Here is a 9,788-nt window from a genome sequence, read left to right on the forward strand (position 1 = left end):
GTGGCTGACAGTGGAGGCTGACTGAGAAGCCAAGGACAATGGCGCTGGGCTTTGATTCTTCTGCATGGACGGGCTCTGTGGGAGCCTTCTCAGCTTGGTTGATCACCTTCCTGGACCTGGGGGGAGTTGGGAGGACCTTGGTCTAAACATAGAGTAGGGAACCCTGATGGCTCCTGGCCTGGAGAGGGAGGGAGTGGGGGTATGGGTGGAGGGGAGGGGAGGGAAGGGAGAGGAGGAGGGGAGGAGATGGAAATTTTTAAATATAAAATAAAACCATAAAAAAGAAATTTAAAGACCTTTGGGCAAATAAACATCCAAAGAAGGAGGGAGAAATATTCAGAAAAAAATTATCAAGAAAGGGAATAATCTAACCAAATTTGATCTCTGAAGTTTTAAAAAAGATGATGGGATCCCAGGACAATGATTCCTCCAGGACTATGATAATACCAAGCTAAAAATCAAACAAACAAACGAACAAACAAAAACAAAAAAAAACCCACCACATAAAGATCAGCATTGGGACTACAAACTGCTCAGTGCTCAGAACAATTTCAAGGTGGCTATGTGAGATGATCCAGCCTCACAGATTATTCTTGCCAGTATTTGAGACAAGCCCTGCACTTTCCTATTTTGAAGAGACTGGACAACAAATGATACAGCTGCTTCTCCCAGGACTTGACAATTAACCCCAATTTTTCTTTTCAGGATCTCTTAAAAATACTGTTGTTCCCAGAAAGCAAATTTAAGAACTTGACACCCATATTCCCAAGAGTGATGGGTGGTTTTTGGTCATTCAATGGGCTATGAATATTTGCCATTGATTAGGAGAATTGTTTACAAGTTGTTATTGTTAATAGTTAAAAAATAAACAAGATTAGATACAGTGTTCTTGTTTTGAAGATAAAAGAAGGGGATACAGATATGATAGATAAAAGGGTAGATCATTGAATCTATTCTGAAAAGAAAAATGGGGAATATAAATATAATGAGACAAAAAGGTAGATTATTGAAACTTTTAAAAAGCAACTACTAGTTTTAAATATTTTACATTGCTTTGAATTTTTGTATACTTTGTATATAAATTTTATATATTGATACAAATTTCAGATTATTAGAACATATTATTTGTTAGAACATACTGTGCATACATTTCTACTCTTTCTCAATATATTGTACCTATACAGTTCATTTAGCAGTGTGATGCAAATTTCTAGTTCTTGAAAGCTGTTATCCCCAACTAATTAGGGTAATAAGGAAATGCAAGTTGGCAATTAGTCACCTATTACAATCAAGCCTGTAGTCATATTAGGTATGTTTTCAAGGTCAAAAAGAGATATAGTTTAGATAGATGGCTCATCTTCAAACAACTCAGAGATATACAGAATATGGAATAAAGATGTTTTAATAACACAATTCTTTTTTCTATGACAATGAGACATGGTTGCACTTAGTAACACCTATTTAATTTGGATAAGATGATAGGCACCAAAAAAAAAACTCCACATGGAATTTACTTTCTTTGTGGCAAAAGTAAAGCAATGCTCTTGCCTCAATTGCTGATGGTATGCTGTCCTAATTGGACAGGAGGACATAAAAGAGAATGACTACCAAACTTTTCCAAGACAAGGCTGGGAAGTCCCTCAAACATCCTGCTTCATAGAAAAGTCTGCCAGATATTCTAGGCCTATGGGCTGAAGATAGATGACCCAATGTTGTAGGAATCTTGGGTGACTGTCCTGGCAGCCAGTTGTTTTTTATCATTCATTACTCACAGTTTTTGAAAGTCATTTCCTCACATTTCCTGCTTACTCAGTTAATGTTATTTCCTTCTTGAGACTCCAAGGAAGTTGAAGACAAGATAGTTATAGTTTTCCTTGTTTACAAGACTCTGAAAAAAAAAACTCATTAAAGATGTGTAACATCAACATCAAAAGATAGTTTTGAATGGTAAAAAGATAGTTTTGAATGGTAATGAAAATTAGGATGGAAAGTAAATTAGATACAAGAATTTGGACTCAGCAAGATAGAATAGATATGGAATATTTTCTCGAATTTGTCAAATGCTTATGGACATACTTATTGCCTATATATATTGTATATAGTTATTATAGTTACTATGTATTGTTTTTCTTATATTAGTTACAGCCTTCTTTTTTTTCTAATTTTAGACAAAAACGGGGGAAATGTGATATTTTGTTTGTGTTTCAAAAAATAAAGTTTGCCTGAAGAGAAGAGTGCAGAACGAGCCACTAGTTAGGCATAGAAGCCAGGCAGTGGTGGCCACACCTTTAGTTCTAGTACTTGGGAGTCACACATCTTTAATCCCAGCACTGGGAAAATGGATATAGGAAGGGCTATGGCTGAGAGGAGAGAGGAATGTAAGGCAGGAGAAGACAGGAACTTGGATGCAGTCTGCGGTTCCTCTGAGATAGCATGCAGTTAATCAGGTTTCATTAACATAGCATGCAGTCCAAGGATTTATAGAATCACGATCACCCCTTTTGGTTTGTGCATTGCTAAAGGTAAGAACTCTCTAGAGGCTGGCAACTCTGTTTCTCTGATTCTTCAGCTTTCACCCAGATAGCTGACTCTTGAGTTTTTATTATTAAGAACAATTAGACTTCATGTTACAAAGAGACTCAAGAACAAGCAAAAGATTCCAGAGACACACTTGCTCCCGCTGTTAGTCATCCCACAGAAACTCCAAGGTAGCAGCCATTACGTATACACAGAAGACCTGGTGCAGACCCACGCAGGCCCTGGGCTTGCTGATTCAGTCTCTGTGAGCCCATATGAGCCCTGCCTGGTTGATTCAGTCAGTCTGAGTTATTGCACAACCCCTGGCCCACCTCCTCAAGAGTGGCACTGCCCATGGAGGTTTGGGATTTCCCATGTCAACGATAAATCAAAAAAAGAAAAAGAAAGAAAAGAAAAAGAAAACTCCCACAGACTTGCCCACATGCCAGCCCTCTTTAGGCACTCCCCCTATGGAGTTTCTCCATGGAGTTTCACTCTGCAAATCAAAGATGTAGAAAGTGGAACTTTAGATAGAAGAACCTGTTACAATAAGAAAACACAATAAATAAAAGAAATGAGCCTACAAGATACAATTATTTAACGGAAGTTCAGGGAAAACATAATACTTGAAAATAAGAATTCTGTACATCAGAGGAAAACTATAAAGCTATATTGGTGGGAAAAAATAGGTGAGTTATGAGAAACAGAACTGGCTTGAAGCATCCAACAGGATCATAAATACACAAATAATAATACTAAAAAAATTATGTTTGGCAATGAAATGACCATTGGCATTCCCAGCAAAAGTGATTCAATTCCATGATGATTCAATTAAGCCATATCTCTAAATTTGGAGAAAATGTAGGAAAACTCTCCATGGAAAGATACATTGACACCTGTATCTGTTACTTAACCTAATTTTAACTTTGTAAGAGTATTAAGAGCCAAGCGGAAGGCATCCAAAAAGCACAGAATAATGATATGATTTGTCTTATAATGACGTGGAATTATATGCATTAGTGAAAGCATGTTATGAACCAGGCTGACATAAAACAATGGCACCTGCTTTTAATTTTAGAGACAGCACAGCCCTGGAATCAATACAAAAATCACAGATGCCTGCATTGTCTAGACTTACATTAGAGCTGAGGGGAAGGGTGTTATCATTAGAAGAAAGAGGGTGAGGGATATATGGGAGGGTTTGGAGGGAGGAAAGGGTAGGGAGAAGTGTTGTAATGACATTATAATTTCAAAAATAAAAACGCTAAAAATTCCAGAATGTAACTGGTTCAGATAAATAGAATTTTATTTCATTTCAAATCCCGATTTTATCCATTTTTCTTACTTAATTGGTTTGCTGCTCATCTTGTTATTTAAGCTCTTTCAAGTAGTTGGGCAAACAACTAATGTTGGCCTTGTTCTTACTGTGCCTACCATGAGCGGAAATATCTCTTTACTTCTGACACTCGTGATTTTAGACTTAGCATATTACGTAAGCCTTGGACATACCCGTAATACCAAAACATCTGTATAAAGATCTGTGGCTACTACATAACTGCTGAAATTTTGATCTAGGAGAAAAGTATAAAATAAGAAAGGACAACCTGACTGCCTAATATATTTGGAATTACTTGTAGTAGTATCTGTGATATACATGATACATTTTGAATGTATCTGCATACATCTGAGAGCATATTTTTATTTATATAGGGTTATATGCCCTCTTAACTTCTTGTGCTTTAAGAGTATGTAATATGTGCTTCTGTAATTACATGTGTCTATATAGCTATAGTGTCTATGTACATATGCATGAATTTAACATATATCGTTATGTCTGTTAGTGTGCATAGATGATACATGTATTTTAATTTTCATTAGCTTACTGTAGTCTTATTTATGTAGTATATATTTTACATAAACATAAGAGTGAATATCCGAATATTTTAAATTGTACATGATGCTTTCAAAACTACACAAACCTTCTCATCAGCTGTCACAGCATGCATAATTGCTTTCTCCAAACTAAACCATCAAGACACCAAACCAGTGCTGGACAGAATAAACATAATATTTTAGTAACAACTGCAGCCTTGATCATGTCAGTGGTTATGCTGGTAGCATAGTCCCTTATACATATATTTAACTGTTTCAATGTGTCTAGATCTCACCTAACTGCTAACTTAGACACACTCATATCATGTAAAGACTATTAATGTCAGAAACATGGATAAATTTTAGAAGGTACGGTAAAATAGTACAGGGCAAGCATTCCATGTGTACCTAAGGAACATACAGAGAAATTAACAAAATACATTTTGCAGTTATAGAAATTCATTTTAAAAACCACCATTAATCACTTTGCAAGCATATGAGGTTTAAATGAGGGGCATCACTATTCTGGTAGAGCCTAGTGCCCAGAGACATTTAAAATTATACCCATGACCATCCTCATTTAAGATATCAATATAGTACATGGAGATAGTATACAATAACTTATTGACTATTTTTTTGTGGCAAGAGAAGTGTATTTTCAGAAGAAGTTCCCACTGTTCATTTTCTTCCAAGTGTCTTTGCAGAATGTCCTTATTACCTTGGTTTATATATCACTAAAAATTCCAGCTTCTGTGGTTTGATGAAGACGTCCCATTTAGGACTGACCCTTACAGTCTTTCTCTCTCTGCATTGTTCAGTTGTGGGTCTGTATTTGCTCCCATCTACTGCATGGAGTAACATTTGTTACTATGTTTCTTTACTAGCACAATAGTGTTTGCTTTTCCCCTAGACCTGTGGCCCATCTAGTCTCAGGACCTTAGCCGTCAGAGGAGTGTCAGACTTGGGTCCCATCTCATGGAATGGGGCTTGCATACAATCCGATAGTGTTTCTTACTCCCACAAATCTTTCCATTGTTTTACCAGCATGACTTACAGGTCACAGAGTTTGCAGCTGGGCAGGGAGCCCTGTGGAAGAGGGAACAGAAAGTTTGCTAGATTCGGAGGGTAACCACGTCTTCCAGATATAAGAGGACTCGTGCATATATGAATTCACAGAGACTGTGGCAGCATGCACAGGGCCTGCATAGGTTCAAGTCAGACAGGGTCCCAATGTGGAGAGAAGTGGACTCAATCTCTGATTCCTAACAAAGAATCTATCTCCAATTGACATCTGCCTCTAAATGAAAATTTAGTTTTCTATGATAGAGTCTCAGTGGGGATAACAACAATACCCATGTCCAGCAGCAGATGGCTAACCCATAATGAACCTACTGATGTTTTGGTAGAGACTGTGTTTCATGTCACCTTTTTTGGGAAAGTTGTCTTACTGGTCTTTTTTTTATATTGTATTTTCTGATTTTGTATTTTTAATAGGTTTTGTTTTCTGTGTGTGTGTGTGTATGTGTGTGCATTCCCCCCCTCTGTCTCTCTTTCTCTCTCTGTCCTCTGTGTGTACTTCTTGTGTTTTCTTTGTTATTTTGCTTTGTTTTTAATCTGATTTGTTGTTTGCTTGCTTACCTGTTTTGTTTGTTTTCCAAAGAGAAAGAAAAAGAAGCTGTGGAACAGGTGAGTATGAGGTGAGAAAAATCTGAGAAAATGGAGAAGAGGAAAATTGTGATCAGAAATATATTATATGAAAACAATAGTTTTCAATAATAATAAATTCATAAAAAATCCTGGCTGTCATCCACAATTATATGTAAGGAAAAGACAAATTTTGTCATCACACTGAATATTTTCCAGTTTCAAAGACATTTCTGCATCATCTGCAATTGTATAAATTATGATAAATTATGAAAGCTAAATAAAATATATAAGAGAAATTAAATTAGCATGTTACATAGAGTATCTATATGCAAAAGAGAAGACTATTGATCCCTTCTAGGTAGAGCTACATGGCAATCAAATTCAGGATCATTAATCTGTTAATGAGCAAATAAACTAAATAAAATTAGTTATTTAACTGAAGCAAATATCTAAAATAATTATAATGAAAAAGACACATTGTCAATTTCTTAATTCTTGTAAACTGAAAGAAAATACTAAATACTGGTTAGCAAAACTCCCTTGACCTGTAGATTGTGTTGGTACTACAAATGATCTTATCAATATGCCTGTGGTTCACTATTAATAAACAATAACTCCAAGACTTTTTCAACTTTACATAGACTTTTTTCCACTTTTGATGAGACATTGTATATTTTATCTATTTTTAGTGTATACTTATTGCCTTCAGTTTTGTTAATGAAGAGTGATCTTAATTACCTTTTTTTATAATCTCATTCTAAACTTCAAGCATGGCATATTAGACTCTGGGCTCTATATGAGTGTTACTTCATATCAGCCGTTAGAATGATAAAATCAGATCACTATATTTGTGTAGGAAACACACACATCTGTATCACAGATGCTTCTAAATTCTTAGGAACAGGAAATAATAATCTCACAGAGATCTCATCCACCTATAGAATGCATTTGGGAGGTTGGATAAGTGTATCTCTTGACAAGGGAGTGACAAGTGAAGGAAGCATGAGGAGAGGGTAGGAGCTGGAACAAGGGTGGGAATTCCAGAACAGCAAAAGTAAAGAGCAGTGGTACTTCCAACCCAAAGTGGGACAATAAAGAATAAAGTTATACAAAAGTAAAAGGAACCACTCAGTTCCCTGGTGGTGGACTTGAGAAGAAACTGAATAGGGAAAATGGTTCATCAAGAAGAAACACTCTGAGGAAGGACCAAGGCATTTAGAATGCACCTCAGTTGCTTCTTTCCCCAACATAATCGAGTTCCATAAAAACAACTAAGTGTTTTCTACTCCAGTCAAGAACAATAACAATGGCAACAATGACAGCAGCAATATGGATGTTCCATCTTCCCCAGGTTCCAGCCCTGGAAGCAAGTTTTACTCAGATGAAAGCAGACAGCTGATGGATGTCTCATGTTTCACCAGCCCTCCACCGAAGAACCATTATTCCCAGCAAAAACCCACCAAAGTGGGACCCAGGTTCACAACAGACCACGATCCCCATCTTACTTCTGGTCTAGAATGAAAATAACTCTAGATATTCAAGACCTACTGTCTCTTCCATGAGCACAGTCCTAAACAGACAATTGTCACCGCCAGCTCTGATGTGATGTTACATGAATTCTACCCAAGGAGACATAGTAAATTAAAAGTTCCCAAATATGCTGAGGAGACCACAGAAACAGAAATTTGAGATCATCTTGCCTGAGACAATAAGCAAAAGAGAGAGGTAGCTATTACATAAAAAAATAAGGGAAAAGCTAGAAAAGAGGCAACCAAGTAGAGTCAACTCTAGGGTTTGAAAAGACAATGTACTCATGACAGGTAGGCCCCAATCACTCAGGAGCACTCTAAGTAAAGTATGTGCTCAGTAAACAGAGTATAGAAGTCTTATAGGTAGAAGTTCCACTTCTCGGCAATGCTACTCAGGCAATGTGAGCTATCTGTTCTGACACGGGAGACTCTCAAGAAACTAGGCTCAAAGTAAAAACCACAACCATTCCTGAGGGGAAAAAAAAAACTGATTCTACACATCACCAGAAAGAGAGCCTCCAAGGTCATAATCCTTTGTTAAAAGTAAGGGAAATTATGCAAACTTGTATGACTGTAATAATGGTCTACAAGCTAATTTTGCATCCTCTCATAGAGGGAAAAATAATCTATCTTGCTAAAGGTTACGAATGCAAACTTCTGGTTTGTAAGTGTCTTACACAAGGGACATAACTCCTACAATGCCTGTGTGAAAAATGAAGTCCAAGAATAGAAGACCAAGCAGGAACATCACATATGTACTGCAAGATGCATGAGGAAGTAAAAATTCACAAAACTAGTTTATCCAAATATCTGAAAGAGTACCAATTCCCAAGCAAGGAAGAGCAGATCCATATCTAGAGTCACTGCTAGTAACTAGCTGTCAGTTGCCCGTTTGTGTGGTAGCTAGCCATGTATCAACTAGTAGTATATTGTTATGACTAGTGTACTGCACAAACCAATCTGTTTATAAAAAATATTTGTAAAGACATTTAGAATCCAAAAAAAATTGTGACTCCAACACAAGTACAAGCTACAGGTCATACTGCTCATCTTAAAAGGGTTCCAGATGGTCAAAAAATGACTCCATATGATAAAATAACTACCATGACTCCATCTTGTGAGAGCAATTATATATAGAGACAATACTTCCTTGCTTTCATATAAATTGTTATAATTAATCATAAAAGTTGATTCCTGATCTTCCTCTATGCTCTATAACACAAAGACATGCTTATACACACCAATACCCTCATTATCGATTTTCCTAAAAGCAATCAATTAAAAAATCTGAAAACCTGCCTATTCCTCTAATAAGCTGCCAGTCATCCATGACCTTACAGTTTTTAGAAATTGTGCTCATTCCGAGATGAAAATAAATGCTTACTCTTGCTGGGATAAGCACCGTGGCCAAAAGCAACATGGGGGAGGAGAGGACTCATTTCATCCCCCAGCCCACAGTCCACAGCTCACAGAGGTCAGGGCTGGAACCTGGAGGCAGGCACTGGAGCAGAGGCCAAGAATGAGTGAAGCTGTTTACTGGCTTGCTCAGCTTGTTCCCATACAGAAACTGGCACGACCTGCACAGATGTGGCACCACCCACAGTGGACTGGGCCATTCCACAACAGGCACGAGTTAAAATTAAACAAATGGATAACAAACACAAAACACAGCCCCACAGGCATGCCTACAGGTCGTTCCCATGCAGGCATTTGCTCAATTTAGGTTTCTTTACCCAAGACATACTAGCTTATGTCAAGTTGAAAAAAACAAAACAAAAAGCTAAGCAGCCCAAAGTTAAAATCAGGACATTCCTCTAGATGGAAAAATAACACTATGCACACAATTTAAATACTGGATCCTCCTTAAAAATCAGTAACAAGGGGCTGGAGAGATGGCTCAGTGGTTAAGAGCACTGCCTATTCTTGCTAAAGGTCCTGAGTTCAATTCCCAGCAACCACATGGTGGCTCACAACCATCTGTAATGAGGTCTGGGGCCCTCTTCTGGCCTGCAGACATACACACAGGCAGAATATTGTATATATAATAAATAAATATTTTAAAAAAAAATCAGTAACAAAACCAATTTCATGTTTTGACATGTACCTAACATGTGATTGTTCCCAATAAATAATTCCTGTGGCTAAAAAGCAAGTCTTTTTGCTTATTCGTGTGTGTATATGTGTGTGTGTGTGAATGCATGTTTATATGTCTGTGTGTGTGCA

The 9,788-nt window shown here is 37.2% G+C and overlaps 1 long non-coding RNA gene across 5 annotated transcripts in view; it reads right to left on the bottom strand.

Moving 5' to 3' along the window:
* LOC119803304 overlaps positions 1-9,091 on the bottom strand; it is a 62,095-nt gene extending 53,004 nt beyond the window's left edge. For 4 of the 5 annotated variants that reach the window (XR_005283631.1, XR_005283630.1, XR_005283629.1 and 1 more), the window contains exons 1-2: positions 8,950-9,091; positions 6,028-6,097 (exon numbers count right to left, since the gene is read on the bottom strand). This is a non-coding gene — a long non-coding RNA (uncharacterized LOC119803304). Of the gene's footprint in view, positions 1-3,805; positions 5,476-6,027; positions 6,098-8,949 lie in introns of those variants that run through there. The other variant, XR_005283632.1, reaches the window with a different exon arrangement.
* Positions 9,092-9,788: the final 697 nt, after the last annotated feature.

This window comes from Arvicola amphibius, chromosome 17 (genome assembly GCF_903992535.2).
Source record: "Arvicola amphibius chromosome 17, mArvAmp1.2, whole genome shotgun sequence".
In the NCBI taxonomy this organism is placed as follows: domain Eukaryota; kingdom Metazoa; phylum Chordata; class Mammalia; order Rodentia; family Cricetidae; genus Arvicola; species Arvicola amphibius.